Source organism: Onychostoma macrolepis, chromosome 01 (assembly GCF_012432095.1).
Source record: "Onychostoma macrolepis isolate SWU-2019 chromosome 01, ASM1243209v1, whole genome shotgun sequence".
In the NCBI taxonomy this organism is placed as follows: Eukaryota; Metazoa; Chordata; class Actinopteri; order Cypriniformes; family Cyprinidae; genus Onychostoma; species Onychostoma macrolepis.
The window spans coordinates 1,473,747-1,492,570 of NC_081155.1; the positions used below are offsets into that span (position 1 = coordinate 1,473,747).

An 18,824-nucleotide genomic window follows, 5' to 3' on the forward strand; every position below is an offset into this window, starting at 1 on the left:
GGCTGTCTTCCAAGGATCCTTCCGATTGAGAAACACCGGTAGTCGCCCCAGAGTGAAAAATGCGCATGCGCAGAAACCATTCTGCATGTTGGTGGCGGTAATGCAGCATTCCCTTGTTTGCCAACCACCAATAAACCCAAGAAGAAGAAGAAGAAGAAGAAGAGGAGGAGGATTTCTCAAGAGGGTCTGGCTGCAGACATAGGGGCGAGTGGAGCTCCACTCAAGAGCGGAAATACGTCACCTCCACTAGCGACGCGTCCGCCATGTTGGTCCGGGCAAGACTGCCTGTGGAAATACGTCACTTCCATTAGCGCTGCGTCCGCCATGTTGTTCCGGGCAAGACTGCCATAAAACTAATGGAGGTAAATGGAGCTGCGTTTTTTTCTGCATAAAAACACGATGATGTTTACATTTATCAGTCGATTTCAGTGATTTGTGATCTACATGTAATTAAAAATAACTGTCTCCAGTTATTTAGTTATGCTTGGAAAATGATTAATTTTCGTTAAAAATTGTGACAGCTCACACGCTTGTTGATTTGGCTATTTTTATGGTAACAATTCTAATACTTAGTATAACTGTGACACATGTAAAATAATCTAATTTACATTAAATTAAATTAAGTTTTTTCTTTGTGGAAATTGCTTTCTGTGTCTTCAACCCCAACATTTCAGCTAGTCTTGTGCTTCAGGTCAGAACACATCATTCCTTTTGAAATACTGAATACAAATACATCTTTAAGTACTAATAATTGACCATCATTGATGAAATGGAATAAAATCAGTAAATACAAATAAAAAATGGACACACTGGTAGTCTGCTTTCTATATTTTCATAGCACTCTATGGATACAGATATAAACTCCACAACAAACAATAAGACATATAACTGATAATCTTTTATGGATCCAGTAAAAGTTACAGTTATAAAACATTATCCACTAATAATAAATATAGTAATATAGTAAACATATAGTAAAAGTGATATGTGATATTTAAAAAGTATAGTACAAATTGTAGTAAAGTGATAATAAAATAGTGAGTACAACAAGACAATAACATATAAGTGATATAATAATAGATTTATAATAGGTTTAGAATAGATTTCAGTTCTTGTTTTCCCTGAGAATAGAGTGTTTTAGTTGTAATTCTCCACTGGTTCCCTCAAGATTTTCCTATGGGTTTTATAATGGGTTTTACAAATAATGAATAAAATATGGTCTGTGATAAACATAACTTGACAATACTTTTTCTCTACAATGCAAATTACACACACCCATGGTGAAAATGCTAATTTTCAAGCAGTTAACAAAACACAAACACAAATCTCTCTTTTTTTTTTTTTAAGAACTGGTTTCACAACGATATTAAATATACAACAAAGAAGGAACACTCTTTGATTATGATGAATTCCTTTTTTATTGTAAAATACCAATTACTCAATTGTTATTGGTTCAATCTCTTCATGCACTCACATTTTATGGTTTTGTTGACTGAAATAAATATATATATATATATATATATATATATATATAAATTGACAGTATAAGAGATTCTTTGAATAAGAAAGCTGTAAGAACTTTGAAAGCTTGTGAACTTTATAATATATTTATTTATTTGATTTTGATATATGTATAGGTGTATGTATATATAGGGCCTATGGCCTTGTGTCTTTGTTTACAACTTTTATACTTACCTTCCCCGGCAACTCCTATTTGTTGTAAATTATTTTTCAATCCTTTTCCTTTTTATTTTCCTTTTCTTTTTTGATGTTATTTCTTGATAATATATTGTATCGTATTGTTCTTTGAATAAAAATAAAATAGCCCAAAACCAGCCCAATGGCATTTCGAGGTGGGTCCCCTGGTAAAAATCGCATTGCAGGGGCTAAATATCACGTTATTGGTTTCAGCAACATATTTTAAAGTAGCCCAATTCCAAGGGAAGAAATCAATTGATAGATGACAATGGTCAGCTATATTCCTTTTCAGAAGTTTCCAGGAAATTTGATTTTGGGGCTTCGTTAAACGAATATAACATTGTATTTAAAAGAAGATGCTGGAATAGATTTTCTGTTGATATTATTTCGAACAAAGCGGTTATTGAATTTGTTGGCATTAAATGGATGGATGGCATTGTACAACATTAATTGGAATGCTGCTTGGTCTCTTCCGCACAAATATTTATTAATAAACAAAATAAAAAAAGTCACATTTAAAATATTACATAGGTGCTACCCTTGTAATAGTGTATTTAATAAGTATATGCAGAATATTGGAGGAAAAAGGGACTTTCTGTTATAGAAGAGACCATTGTACAACGTTTTTGTGAATGTGTTTATGTAAAACATTTTTGGAATGAGTTATACCTCTCAGATAAAACAAATGTTAATATGTATCAACACTTTTGATATTATTTTCTTTTATTATAACTCTAACTCCTGTATTCAATATATTGTTAATCTTTTTATTATATACTTGGCAAATGTTTTATTCACAGGTGTAAATTTTTGGGTAAGAACCCAGTACTGTCAATTTTTCTGGTTGACTATAATTCTTAAGTTTTGTCTTTAATGGGCATAAAAAACAAACAAACAAAAAAATAATTCAAAAGTCAAAAATTGCTTTCAATGTTTAACCTTGTATAATTTCCCCCCTTTGGTTTATGTTATTTATTTGTTGTATTTTAGTTTATTTATTTACTTATTTTACTTTCGATCTTGTATTATTTTTTGTATTTTGTCCTCTATTATTTTTGCGGTTGTTGTGGTTTTGTGCTTGTTAAGTGTTTTGGCATCAATAAAAAAAAGAAAACAATTCCGAGGGAAAACAGCGGACTTGGCAACACTGAATGGAGGTGACGTATTTCCTGTTCAAGAGTGGCGCTCCAGTCGCCCATGGTCTGCAGCCAGACCCATCTCGGATTTCTGCGCACTCTGGGGGGCGACTACTTCGAGTCGAGAACGAAAGTAAACTCGAAAGGAAAATGCGAAAGTTTTGAAGACTTAAAAACAGTCATAAACATCACATTAAGGTAAGTTTATTTATCGGCTTCTGGTATTATTTCATATTGTTTCGCGTCTCTGTCGTGTTATATCCAAACTTTAAACATTAACACCATGAGTTGTGACGCTAAAACTGGACAAGTTCATCCAAGTTTATAATGATATCGAGCTCTAGAGAATCTGCTTTTAGTTGAGATTAATTTACAGATTCACCGATTTACAATCAGAAATACAGGCTGAGGAGTAAATAAACATAAAGTAAAGTAAAGGAGTAAATAAACTTTCTCTTCAATGTGTTAAACGAGTTATTAAGTGTAATAACTGCAGCACAAGACTGTCAGTTTTCCATCTGTTTCACAGCCGCTAATATTTAGATCACCTCTCAAAAGAATAAATCAAAGGACAAAATGCATTTGCAATCCATGTTAGACACCCGTGGCAATATTTCAATCATTAAACAGTGCGATAAAACGTTGTAAAAACACTTAAAGTGCCTTAATATATATATTAAAAAAATACTCCTCATCAGATGTCACTTTATGATTCAGAAGAAAAGGATCCTGCTGCAGCTCCACATTCTCTTCAATCTCATCGTGTGTGTAGCGTTAAGATTTACTGCAATAATCATCACAATATTTGAGAAATATAATGTGCTGCATGTGTGAGATTTGAGGGGTTTTCAGCAGCGCTTCAACAATGAAACATCAGCTCTGAAAATGCTCCTCATCAGATGTCATGATCAGTTAGTTGATGTGTGTCAGTGACGTCACGTTACACACATCAAGCTCTGAACAGATGGATGCTTTTCTCCTGCTGCTGAAGTCAAATATGTTCAGTAAGACACAAGAGCATCAGTGAGCTCAGATACTGACGATGCTCATGAGGATCACTCTTCAGATCTTCTTCACTACAGTCAGTAAACCAGCACTTTATGATTCAGAAGAAAAGGATCCTCCACAAACTGCTGCAGCTGCTGAGTCTGAAGCTCCACATGAGACATCGAGCCTCATTTATCACTCTAACGTAGAAACGAGCGACTTACGACAGGGTCCATGAAACATTTGTATGATGTTGATCATATGTTGATAAACGTGGCGGCTTAGAAGCCTTGCCCTAGAGTTTATAACAAGGAGAAATGAAACTCGGTCAAAAAGAGGAATTATCCTCATGAAAGAGAAACTGCTGTTACTCCAAAAACTCCCGTTAACCTTGTAATTTTTACACAAGTGCCTAAAACGTTTAACAGTACTGGAGCTTTGCAGGAAGGTTTCTTGAAGCGTCTTGAGACACAGTTCTTCTGGATTTAGTCTCAGTTTGTTCTGTTTCTTCATGTCGTTCCAGACAGACTGATGATGATCAGATCAGATCTCTGTGTGTGGAGCAATCTCACTGGATTATTACTATTAATGGCTAAATGAATGTTTGGAAATGTAAACTGGTATTTCCTACAGCAAACAGCTTTATTGCACATCCCTAGGGGCGCTACTTCAATACTATGAATTTAAAATATCGTCCCACAAAAACATAAGTATTTTATTGCTCTCCCGAGTCCCGACTCACCCCGGTTCGACGCATGATCAATCTTCCCCACATAGCCTACATAAGTTACCTGATCGTGATAGGTGTTCACTAATAAATTATCACTATGTCAAAAAGACCGTACCCCTCTGGTACCCAGGAAAGAAAAAAAAAAAAGAAGAAGAAAAATGGGAATAAGACAGAGGTGATGTGATGTAATGAATGGTGATGATCATATAAATGAGGTAAAACTTTATGTTGGCTTGGTCTAGAAAGACTAGACTAAAAGTTTAAAATAGTGTAATAACAGTGTCTGATGTGCCAGAGATTCGAGACTTTGTAACACAATTGTGTCATTTTTGGTGTCACATGATAACACGTGTAGTAGCCTATTTGGGGATTTATGGTAGCCTATTTTTTAATTTGAATTGGCTAATTTAGTAATGTTTGTATACAATTAGGATTATTAAAGTAGCAACATTTTATATAAAAATCACTTAAAAGATGTACGTTTTTCAGTTTAATTCGCGGTGATAACGTTAGAAAGTTATAGGCAAGGCAGGTTTATTGATATAGCACATTTCATACACAATGGTAATTCAAATTCATAGTTTAGTAGAACATTGCTGCCATCGAAGTCGAACACTTCTCAAATTCATTTTGAAGATTAAACAGTAGCCTACTGTATGCTTGAGAAGTGTTCAAATGAATGCAGTTTTGTGCAGGAATACCAGATCTAATTATTGTTGCTGTTTGTGTCCAATTTATAATGTGACTTAGGCAGCAGCTATATTTTTATAGTTTCACTGGAAACAATTTAAAATAAGGTTAATTTTCAATAACATTAAAAAAAAAAAAAAATACTGCAACAAATGTATTGTTCATTGTTAGTTCAGGTTAGTTAATACATTCAGTAATGTTAATGTGATGCAAGGGACACCAGGTAAAATCTCGCCTAGGTGCCGGCCCTGACAGAAAAAGATAGAAATAACTGACTTAAAACCAGTTTTTAGCTGTTGAAAATAATAGTATTCTAATAATTCTGGCCATTTATATATAACCTGTGGTATTTTTAATGGGTCACAGACACCCATCTAATTAAATTGAATTTTTAATCTAAATAAACAAAATACTGTACAAGTCTTCACCAGATTTATTATGCTGCACGCAAGTTTAGGCTGACTCAAAAACTTGCGTGCATGAGCTGAGACCAGACGTGAGATTTGATTCACCGCACAAGTCCATATTGATGAATTCCAAGTTTATGTGTAATTTGTTCTCTTATGTTTCCATTTGCAGGTGTGAAGTCAGTTTCTCATTATGGAGAACGGAGAGAGCAGTCAGAGATCTTCAACTGCAGATCCCAGCTGTGTGTCTCTGAAGAGTGACAGATCCATGCGTGATCCTCCTAAATTCAGTAATGATCCAGTGACCTCTGACCCCAGGTAAGATATAATCCAGTATTCAGGTCAATTCACGCTGCACCAATAAACATGCCCAGCTAGTGCTGGGGTGGTGTACTGGTTCATACTGAATACATATATACATTTTTAATATAACTGTGTATGTCGCTTAAACAACGTTCGGAACGCGAGTCTCTTTTCACTGTTGCACAGTGGTGAGGCCACAGCTGTATGTGTTACAGCGTGACGGTGAAGATGGATAGGATACACATTGAAAGTACCGAAACTGAAGCTGTAGAGCTAGTAGAACTTGATGAACTTATCCACAATATCCACACTGACTGCCATGAGTACATGAGTACAAAACAGCGTTTTCAAGCACCTGCCGCTAACTGACTGTTTGGAATTATAAATTTAGACATAGTTTGTCAGTTAATATGCACTTAGTTTGTTACTCAGACGCAGGCAGCGCACTGATTGAGACAAAAAAGTAATATAGCCAAAACCACCGCATAGCCGCTCTTTAGTGTAGAGGTATGTTGATTTTATCAGACGATATCGTATATAAAGTGACTCCTGGTTAACATGTTTTAATGGGTCGTGTTTAGTCACAAAACATGCTTGTTTATGTATGACAACAGAAAATATGTGAATGGGAACAGCTTTATTGGGCATTCTGTTGTATTATAGTATGTGATTAATGCAAGTTGCACACCTTTTCTATTTATTTGTTTAAATATTATGTATGCAAGTTGCCTTTGCATGCTGGTCAGTTGTTAAAGAAGTCTTAAACATACCACCCAGCACTACGACCAGCGTGAACAGATTTGTGTGGAAAATCAATTATAAACACAAGAGAAAACATCAGTATATTTTTAAATATCCAAACTGTTCGTTGTGATTTCAAATTAAAAGCTCAAGCTCTCGCTTTGTGTTTGCATGTTCTGATGTTCACATATTCTTGTTCTGTAGCATTTCTGTCATAAACGAGTGGCCAAATATTAAAGATTAAGTAAACACTTGAATTAAATGTAATTTGGGGTGGGTCTGCTGTAAAGTGAAAGTGTTAAACCAAATATTATTGCCTCATTATTATTATTATTATTATTATTATTATTATTATTATTACGTGGACGTGGACGCGGACACGGACGCATCAACAAGTGAAATGCCTGCGCTCAGCTGTAAATTCATCATAGGTAAGTCGCAATGGCAATGCGATTAGGCAATGTGTATGTGTTAAAAAAGTTTAGCTTTTGGTTCATTGTGACGCATCACACGCTCCAAAGTTCATGGAAAGGAAACCAAGACGGCAGAAAGCCATTTTCTTTATTAAGCAAAAGCTTTACAGTTTTCTTTATTTTGCAAAAGCTTTAAGGTTTTGAATGATGTCTTGCTTCTATCTGTATGACCAACCAGCGTTGGTATAAAATTACGGAGTAACAGTTGGGAAAACAATGTAGTGATCGCGTCAAGTGCACACACAATATATTTTGCTAATATGACATTGCAGACTGTTCATTATCAAAATAAAATACAGTTAAAGAAACATATAAAAAGTTACTACTCGATTTAAATAGTCCATACAATCTGTGCTGTTCAGCGTGACCAGTGCCTCAACGTGCTGTTATAGCCGATGTGACAGATGATGTTTTACGTCGATAATGCGAGTGAAATACAAAGCCTAGTTTACATAATAAAGTTTTAGCATCCAGATAGGTTGGAAATATGGAAACATTCGAATTCATGCAGAATGAGAGAGGTTTTTCCCCTCAAAATGCAATTTTATTCGACTAGTGTTTTTTAACCATGCAGCAAAATTTTTTAAATATCTTGAAAGAAATGCTTTAATGTTTTTAAAGCATTGACAGTTTTTCCTTTCATTTAATACATTTGGCCAAAATCTAGAACAGATGATGCTGTTAGACTAAGCACAAAATAGGCTACCAGATCAAGACTCTCTTCATGTTTTTTTTTTTTTTTCTTTCTGAGTAAAGAATGTCACGGGCCAGGGTGCCTCCCTGGCTCCCTCTGCTGTCTGTGTTGTCATGTCCTTTTTGGCAGCTCGTGACAGGTGCAATCAGCGCTGATCTGGCGGTGGGGCTGCGCATGTCACGAGCTGCTTCTGCTTCTGGGGCCACTCGTCTGAACTAGCTTGCCACCCAGGAGCGACTTGTACCTGCATGTTGATCAAGCAGCGGTTTTGGTGGCCGTCCGTGGCGCAGGATGCCCAAACCGTCGTCTTGGAGTTCCAGATTAACCATGGTAGAGTACGCACATAACTCCCTTCCGGTCTCGTCTACGGGTTTGTCTCCCTTCCAGTGCTGTTTAGGCTACCAGCCACCATTATTCCCCTCCCAAGAGTCCGACGCTGTTGTTCCGTCCGCGCATGCGTTTATTCAGAGATGCCTCCGTACTTGGAGGATCGCCAGAGAAGCCCTCACCCGGACTGGCGAGAGGAACAAGGCGTCAGCGGACCGTCACCGTACTTAGCCCCCACTTTACGTGTGCGGTCAGAAGGTCTGGTTGTCTTCTCAGGACCTCAACTTCAGACTTCCCTCACGTAAACTGGGACCCAAATTCGTTGGACCGTTCATCATTTCTAAGGTGCTCAGTCCGGTGTCGGTGCGACTCAAATTAACCCCCCCTTTTGAGAATATTCACCCGGGTTTTTCACGTATCTAAGATTAAGCCCGTTATTCGCTCCCCCCTTCAGCCCCAGAGCTCTGCCCCCCCGCCTCCTAGACTCATCGAGGGGTCACCAGCTTATACGGTACGGCGGCTAATCGATGTGAGGCGTAGGGGTAGAGGTCACCAATACCTGGTAGACTAGGAGGGTTATGGTCCGGAGGAGAGATGCTGGGTTCCGGCTCGCGACATTCTGGATCGCGCTCTCATCGACCAGTTCCATCGGCGTCATGGTGAGTCCTCCGGGGACGCCAGGAGGCGTCCCTGAGGGGAGGGGTACTGTCACGGCCCCTGTCGTGCTGTCTGTGTTGTCATGTCCTTTTCGGCAGCTCGTGACAGGTGCAATCAGCGCTGATCTGGCGGTGGGGCTGCGCATGTCACGAGCTGCTTCTATTCCACCTGTTGCTCATTACCCTTTCCTTTATATTTCTCTTCTTTTTTTAATTTTTTAAAATTAAAAAAAAAATTTTATTATGCAAACAAACATACTATTTACAGGTAACAAATCAAATACAAAAAAATATATATATATATTTATAAAATATATTATATTTCTCTTCTGACTAGTTCCTGTTGTTAGTAGATTGTTTTGTGTTCTGTGCTTTGGTGTACACTCACGTCTGTCTGTTTGCACCCCAGGACGCATAGAGAAGGACTGCCACTCTCTGCCTCACTCCACTCTTTAGTGGTTGGTCCTGTCGGCGCTGGGTCTTGGGCAGTGATCCGCTCGTTGGGTCCGCATCTCACTGCCGACCGTAGCTGGATTACCCCAGAGACTTGCTCGCTGAGTTTTGTTACAGTTTTATTTGTTTTGTTCACCTTTGGTAAATAAACCTTGTGCTTGAATCTAATAATTGTTTGTTGTGATTGTTGCAGTTGCTGTTCAGACTCTGGGGATACATGCACTGTGTTGCCGTCTTGTATCCCACTCCTTAACCTGTTTTGTTTTTGCCCTGTTGGCTTTTTCGTTGGTTATTAAAGTAGTTTTTTCCCTGCATTTGGACCCAGACCTTGTTCTTTCCTTGCACATTCCTACCGTGCCGTGACAAAGAAATGCTGTACTTTTTATTATTATTATTATTATTATTATAGGCAAAGAAAAAGTTGATAAAATAATGTTATTAACCAGTATTTTTTCTACTCAAACCGGTTTCTGAACAGTAATACAGAGGAACCGATTCTGTTAATACCGATAATACCGATTCTGCTCGGAGTGAACTGATTTTTTTATTTTTTTCATTTTTAAGCCCTGGCTCCCACATTTAAAAAAAAAAAATAAAAATGATGAAAATGTAATAAATATATATGAAATGTCATTAAAATATCTAATAATGTGTTTTTCTTTAAGGGGTACAAGTAATTTACAAGCAAAATTATTTAATTCATTGCAATGCAAAAAGCACACAAAGATTTTAAATATTTCTGCATTAAACTGTATTTAATAATTATGTAATTATTTATAGGCCTACTTTACACATAGCGTGTACCCAAAAATACCAATATTAACCAGAAAAAAAAAAAAAACTAAAAACTTTATCCATAATGTGGGACTTTTAATGATAAACAAACCCGAAATACAGCGGACCAACTTGTTACAATATCCACATCATAAAGTAAAGACTGTCATAATTCATCAGCAGTCAATCAGAAGTAGGGACTGAACGATCTGATACTCAGTATTGGTATTCCGATTCTGGCATTTTCTTCCGGATCGGGAATCGGTCAGACGAGACTGATCCAAATCCAATATTGTGCGTATATTATTCTGTGTTATTGTTCAGCCCCACAAAAGGCACAAAAACATCATAAAACACCATAAAGTTTTTGTGCACCATATTTCAAGTCTTCTGAAGCTGTTCCATAGTTTAATGTGAGGTAGAGATGAATATTTAAGTCAAGTTCACGTAAACTCTTCTCTCCGCAGCAGCTGTCTGTCATCCTCCGTTCAGCGTTTAAACTGCGTGTCACATTCGGTTAAATGTGGTCAAGATGATGAAACTCTCTCCAAAAGCACACAGTAACCGAAATTTAAAACTATTAAATGAAAAGGCTCAATAAACTATCCCACATATTTAATATACTACGCATCAATATCTCTTTCCTTTTGTGCTTTGAACTCTTCTATGTGGAGCGCTGTGACTCCGTGTTGCTTCAAGCGCATCATTCTGAACACGGGATGCGCATAAGCTCTTTGCACAGCCCTATATTGAAAAAAAAAGGGGTTTCCCAAGGTTGCTGATTGGCTGGAAGTTCAGTAGTCCTTCGAAGTGACATCTTGCGTGTTGGCTGAAGGATGGTGCGGAGTCGTGTACACTGGTTGAAGATTCGAGGTGGGCACAGATAGCTAAGACACGGCTTTGTGGAAACACTTAAAACACAAAACTCTCAATGGCAAAGGAAAGAAACTAAAGTAAAAGAAAAGAAGTAAAGTTTGACGAGACTAGATGGCGTTTCTCCTAATGGTTTTTAGAGGAGCAGCTGGCATGTAAGCCAGAGCACACTGGAAGAGTGCTCAAAGAACTTGTACAAAAAGCAAATTTTCCTGAGTTTTTTAAACTCAGCTGTTGGACACATCCCAAATGGTGTCTTGTCAAATTAGACATTGTCTTAGCTTGGGGTGTTGCTATGTTTCTCCTTCCAATACATTAATCAATGCGTTTTCTTATTAGTCACATGATCTGAATTTTCCTACTCTTACCAGAGTATAATTTGGACAATGGTTTCTATAACAAGAATATGAAACATTTTAAAAATAATAGATTTATAGAAATGTTTTAAGAAAGTATGTTCAAACTCATGCATACAAACAGAAATATAAACCCTTAAGCTATTCAGTAGTTATTAAAAGGACATACACAATGAGTGATTATAATGTGATAGATATTCATTTTCAAGTCCTTTTGAGATAATTTTGGTGCATTTACATATGTAAAAGTCAGTCTCTGTTTCATTCTGTGAATCTGAGGATGTATTCTGTGAGGAACGAAAGGTCAAAAGTTCTAGAAGGAGCCTGCTCTTCGTCCTGAGTGGGGGAAAACCCAAGGAAGTCTCAACCAATGATTTTCTTCATTGTTTTACTCTTGAATGTCATGATGTTGTCTCTTCGATCATTAATCTTGGGTTTCTGATTTGTGATTGTTGTGAACTTTTATCTTCTACGAAGCAGAGACCAGGAGACGTTGGGATATCTTTCATCCAGAAGTTACTCTTTATTGAGAACTCGCTGTGCGTCGCTGTAGTCATCCAAGTCTAACTAAAAGCAGTGATACATTGTAGTGTATATACATTTAGGGGGCAGTGCTTAGGAATGGAAACAAAGCACCTGGGTGATGACTTTAAACAAAGCATGCAAATGAGAAAGACAGACCCAATCAACAACACTCGATTGCATTGATAATCCAATCAGTCTAACGATTCATGTCTGGGCCAGGGGCTCCGAAAGCCATTTGCAGAACAAAGATTCGAGTCTGGCTCATTTGGCTCATTTCACTTACAATAGGAGAACAGGAACTGGCAGGGACCTCTTGCATCTGATGTAGTGATCTGACTCATGTCACCATTTTTCACCTTAAATGCTAAATACAAGGTATATAACTTCTTCAGTTTGTACACTATTACATTGGAATCTAAATTAAACATTTAAATAAATTTGTAATCCCACAGGATGATCAATAAGTGTTCTTTTGAGTTAATGCTGCAAGCTGTTCAAAGCTGTGAGAGAGTTGGTTGGTTAGCCTTGCTTCAGGCTGGCTGGCGCTAGGATCTGATTTACGATCATCCATGTTGTCTAGGGCCTCTTTGTGTAATTCAACAATTTTCTGATCGAATCTTAAAGGGGTCCTATTATACTCTTTTACAAAGTCTTAATTTTGTTTTAGGGGTGTACTAGAACATGCTATCATGCTTGGTGGTTCAAAAAACACATTATTTTTCACATAATTTACATTATTACAATACCTTTCTCCCCAGCCTGGCACAAACAGCTTGATTAGTTTGGGGTTTGATGAAGGCCCGCCTTCCGAAAAACGAAATGTGTTGTGATTGGTTAGCTGTCCCAGTGCCTTGTGATTGGTGAACAGCTTAGACGGTGTTTCAGTCCTGCCCCGCCCCTTGCCAAAGAAGCAAGTTCCGTCTGCTCCGGTATAGTTAAGGATGACGTCAATATTGCCATATCAATTTGAGCCGGATTCAGACCTCCAGAAAATTGAACAAGAGGATGACGCAGAACCTTTGCACGCACTTATATTGCAAGACATATTAGAGTGGTAACGTTATTGTTGTTGTTTTTTTGGCTAAATCACATTTTAGATACGATGTCAACAACCGCTTAAAAACAACTGCATTTACTATGTGCAGATAAGTGCAACTGTATTATGTATTATGTTTATTGTTCTTTAATTCTAACATTATAACATGAATTGCAGTGAAACTGTTATACAGTTAATTTATTTATACCATAGTCTCATAATTGAAGTGTAAATTCTGCAGATTTCATCACTGTCCAGTATTGTACTGTCAGCAATTTATAAAAACGTTTTCATAATTGTAACATACATATTTACATACATACAAATGAAAAAAAAAAAAGTGTTTCTTCAACATGGCGAAAACTAGATGCTACAGCAGCACTTTTTCTTCGCCTTCATCTTGTCTGATGCACTCAAGCGCTCTAACCACGACCTCACCCCTCCTCACCTCCCAACCATTCGAATTTCCGTAGGCGAGATTTATTTTAATAATATTTTAATGGGCCGCTTTGTGACATCACAAACCCCGAAAAAACAATGCTGTAGTCCAAACGAGCCATTCTCTCTTCGGAGTGGACTTTGAGATTTGTAACTTTGTAGATCTTTTTTATACCCAAACGCACACTACACACTGAATAAAATTCAAAAAGTGAAAAAGCATAATAGGACTACTTTAAAGGTGCTATAGAATGGAAAACTGTATTTACCTTGGCATAGCTGAATAATACCAGTTCTATACATGGAAATGACATACAGTGAGCCTCAAACACCATTGTTTCCTCCTTCTTATGTAAATCTCGTGAACGCAAAAGACCACTGAAAAATAGGTGAATCAGAACATAACACCAACTGTGAAGTTACAGTCAGGATCCCTAATAGTTACGCCCCCAACATTTGCATATACCCGCCCATTGCAGATCATTGAAATAAATGTTATGTTCCAGGATGTGCAGGGGATGTGAAGTGCAGGGATTGTGTTGGTGTCTGTCAGGGCTTAATTTGTGCCGGAAAAAGCCGGATCCGGCAGCTCTGAAATCAGATCCGGCACCTCATTTTGTCGGATCCCCCTCCTCACGCACCAGTATGAAAGAAGTTTGTGCTGACATAGTGTGCATATATGAAAAATCCTCCATAATGACCGCGCTTGCGGTACATCTACATTTGAAATAAAGAACCTGAGCGCGCAAAAGACGCGACATGTGAACTTCTCTGCTCTTACAAGACATGCACGGTTCCAATAGCCTATACGCGTGCATTTTCTTTCTCAACTGTTCACATCTACTTAAGAAAATACATGGATATTCGCCAGGACGGCCATTTTTGCGTAATTTTGTGTGTATTTGGCCACTTAGGCTCAACAACAAACTACGAAAAATAACTCAATATGATCATCGCTAGGCGTCTTTGGATGTGACTGTGAGCGCTCAGCCTTGAGAGCGCCTCTGGGCCGAGTACCGATTAGCTTAAAAGGCGTGCATTTTGTGACGATGCAACAATGACCCGATTAAGCAAGTGACAAATCTGTCAACTGTCCCGAAATGCGAGCGAAAGTCTTGGATCAGCGACAGCGTGCAGCAGCTCGTTGTATTGCAAACGAGATGCGCTGATGTGAAGCTGCTTTGAGAGAGTGAAAGAGAGAAGATGCGGTCCAGCTGAATCACTCACGCTGTTTTCAAATGACTGATTTAATCTGCTAGTTTATGTGGATTTATTTACTCATATAACCTACTTGCTATATTGAATAAATGTTTGCAGGGATTTCCCTCATTATAAATTTGAAAGCTGCTGGGATGAGTAAAATGCTATATACACACAATCCCCCACTAAATTCTGGACAGGATTAATTATAACTCTATTACAGAGATTTGTGAAATAAAATTCCATTATTTTTATTTATTTATTTTTTCATTTTTTCGAGACCGTGGAAATTGCTATTTCAAAATTTCATGGCTTTTTCAGGTTTTTTTATGTATGAACCCTAATAAAAGCAACTGATGCACGCTGTTAATCACTTAAACTGGCCCACCAATGTGATCGGCTGAATGCTTTGTTACCTCTTTCTTCTCTAATCACATGCCGGATCCGTCACCCCGCATTGTCTGACCTCGAAATTTACAAATTAAGCGCTGGTGTCTGTATTCAGAAAGGCACAGAAAGCAAATAACGTGTTTTAATAAAATAACGCGAGCCACTAAAAGGACATGGTTAGCTTCTTGCTAGCGGTAGCTTGTTACATTACAGTACATAAGATTTCACTTACCACATAAACAGAGTAAGGAGAGATGACTAAGGATGATGGCAAATGATTTACAGATCCTGAGCACCACTGAAAAGCATCTGATCATGTAAAATGTATGGTAAATACTACCGCTCCATAGTATAAACAGTGCACGTGGGAACGCGAATCTCGAAAGTGAAATTAAAAAGCGAAATTAAAAAGCAGTTTCAATGCACCGCATATTAATAGCGGCTCTCTGATGCCCGCATTTTATTTACAGTATAATTACCCAACGATAATAAGGTAATAACAGATCATTTCATTCTAGGGACAAATCCTAGGTTTTTAAATGGAGATGTAAAACGGTTTCTGGAGATTTTTTTGCCCTTACCTAAGCTACATACCTTCTATGTAGATATCAGAGAGCAATTTAAAATATTGTATCAATGCATTCTATGGCACCTTTAAATTGTCTGATTCGCTCTGATATGCTACATTGATTTTTTTTTTAAAAACTGCAATGGTATCGGATCAGAATTGGCTGATCAGATGCTAATGAAAATGGTATCATTGCATCACTAATCACAAGCAATCATCTGGCATAAATGTGCTCTGTTCACTGATTGTGATGCTCGCACTATTGAGTCCTGACAGAGGACAACAATCTGTGGACAAAAGTTCAGTGATGGAAAATTAACTTTGATCTCAATGTCCCGATTTTTGATCTATTCTTCTTGTGATATTTCAGCAGAGCAGATCGAGAGCGAAGCATCTCTGGAGGAGCCGCCTCTGTCTTCTGTCTGAACATACCGAGCGTTACAGCGGCTCTGAATAAACATGATCAACCAGTGAATGATGAACTACAGAGAATCAAAGACCGACTCAAAACCAGCATGAAGAACAAGTATGAGAGATTATTTGAGGGACTGAACCTCCAGGAGAATCAAACCCTCCTGAACAGGATCTACACACAGCTCTACATCATAGAGGGAGAGAGTGAAAGAGTAAATGAAGAACATGAGGTTTCACAGATGGAGAAAACAGCCAGAACACAACACTCACAAGACACTCCAATCTACTGCAATGACATCTTTAAAGCCTCAGCTGAACCAGGATGTGAGGAGAAAGACCAGATCAAGACTGTTCTTACTAAAGGCATCGCTGGAATCGGAAAAACCGTCTCTGTGCAGAAGTTCATTCTGGACTGGGCCGAGGGAAAAGCCAATCAGGATGTAGATTTCATGTTTGTGCTTCCATTTCGAGAGCTGAACTTGATCCGAGATCATCAGTACAGTCTTCACAGACTTCTGCTGGACTTTCATCCTGAACTTCAAGATCTGGACTCAAAGATTTATGAGGAGTGTAAAGTTGTGTTCATCTTTGATGGTCTGGATGAAAGCAGAATCACACTGATGTTTTCAGACGCTCAGAAAGTTTGTGATGTGACTGAGACTTCATCAGTGGGTGTGTTGATGTCAAAGCTCATGAAAGGAGAGCTGCTTCCCTCTGCTCTCATCTGGATCACCTCCAGACCAGCAGCTGTCAATCAGATCCTCCAAATACATCAACCGTCTGACAGAAATTCAGGGATTCAATGAGCCTCAGAAGGAGGAATATTTCAGGAAGAGAATCAGTGACCAGCATCAAGCCAGCAGAATCATCTCACACATCAGAAGAGCAAGAAGCCTCCACATCATGTGCCACATCCCCGTCTTCTGCTGGATCTCATCCACTGTGCTTCAGAAGCTCCTGGAAGAAGATCTGAGTGCAGAAATCCCTCAAACTCTGACTGAAATGTACATCCACTTCCTGCTGATTCAGATCAACACGAGGAACCAGAAGTATGAAGAGAGAGATCCAGAGAAACTCCTGCAGTCCAACAGAGAAGTGATTGTGAAACTTGCTGAAGTGGCTTTCAAACAGCTGATGAAGGGCAATGTGATGTTCTATGAGGAGGACCTGATTGAGAGCGGCATAGATGTCACTGACGCCTCAGTGTATTCTGGGATTTGCACTGAGATCTTTAAGGAGGAACCTGCTATTCATCAGAGGAAAGTCTACAGCTTCATCCATCTGAGTGTCCAGGAGTTTCTCGCTGCTTTCTATGCTTTTCACTACCATATTTGTACTACAATGGAAGCACTAAAGTTTTTTGCACTGCATAATATGTTTGAAGCAGCAATAGATGCAGCTCTACAAAGTAAAAATGGAGAGCTGGATCTGTTCCTGCGGTTCCTGCTGGGCATCTCACTGAAGTCCAATCAGAGACTTTTACAGGATCTACTGACACACACAGAGAACAGCTCAGAGAGCATCAGAGAAACCACAGAGTACATTAAACAGATGATCAAAGGTGGTCATTCTCCTCTCTCAGCTGGTGAATCCATCAATCTGTTCCTCTGTCTGCTGGAAGTGAAAGATCAGACTCTGTCCAGAGAGATTCAGGAGTTTGTGAAATCAGACAAACACTCAGAGAAGAAACTCTCTCCTGCTCACTGCTCAACAATCTCCTACATGCTTCAAATGTCAGAGGAGCCGCTGGATGAGCTGAACCCCATGAAATACAACACATCAGATGAGGGGAGAAGAAGACTGATACCAGCTGTGATCAACTGCAGAAAAGCTCCGTGAGTGTTTTCTTCTTGTATACTTATTGAAGTGACTTTTATACTTATTGAAGTTTTTTATAACTTAGCAATCAGATGCAAGTCTCTTTAAAAGTTATTTTGAAATTCAATATAATTGTTCATTAGGTTGGCCTGAGGTGAGCAACCATTTTTTTCATGCCATGAAAAGTGTTTAGCCAATACCAGTGTAACACAGTTCGTAGATCGGGAAGAAGGAGGCGGGAACCGGCGAACATTTAAACAAAGTTTTTAATAAAATAAACAAACACCAAAGTAAAGCGGCAGCCCCTCACGGACGACTGCCGCACACAAAATACAAAATAAAAGTCCAGGCCTGGTCCTTTCCAAGGACTCCACCAGCCTCGCTCCGTTCCCACGGCTCTCGGCCCCGCCCCACTTGCCACAACCAGCATTTTTGATCATATTCACAAAACTTTCATGGCCTTCAGAATATTCTGTTATATATATAAATATGTAAACAGTCAATATATCAAACAAAAAATAAATGTTTTTCTTCCTAAAACAGTACTGTTTATCAGAACCGATCCGATACCGAAAATTCTGTGTATCGGCCGATACCAATCCAATACGGGCACAGTTTTTTTTCTCTTCTGTGTGTTGAACACAATCTACTACATATAGACAACTTTTTAATGAAAAATAGTAAATGAAAACAAATGTATAATCATAATCTATGATTAAAAATTGACTGTCGTATCCAAACGTGACACGCAGTTCAAATGCTGAATGGAGCATGGCAGATTGCCACAGCGGAGAGAAAGGTTTACATGAACTTGAATTTTATGAATTAAATATTCAGTCGTACCTCACATTAAATTATGAAACAGCTTCAAGAAACATGAAATGTGGTGCACAAAAACTTTGTCACATTTATGGACTTTGTTGTCTTTTCTCTCCTCGTGTTCCTAGACCTAGTTTCTGTCTCCCCTTGATTATGTTTGTCAGTTCACCTGTGTCTAGTTAATTTACTCATTCGTCCCTCATTGGTCTGTCTAATTTAGTTCTAGTCTTTTCAGTGTGTCTTGGTCCGGTCTCATCTACGATAACGTTGTTTTGTGTGTTTCCTGCCTACCTATTATAAGAGGTAATGTGTATTACC

The 18,824-nt window shown here is 38.3% G+C and overlaps 1 pseudogene; it reads left to right on the forward strand.

Annotated features, from left to right (window-relative positions):
* The first annotated feature begins 2,895 nt into the window (after positions 1 to 2,895).
* LOC131538806 (NLR family CARD domain-containing protein 3-like) overlaps positions 2,896 to 18,824 on the forward strand; it is a 48,672-nt pseudogene continuing 32,743 nt past the window's right edge.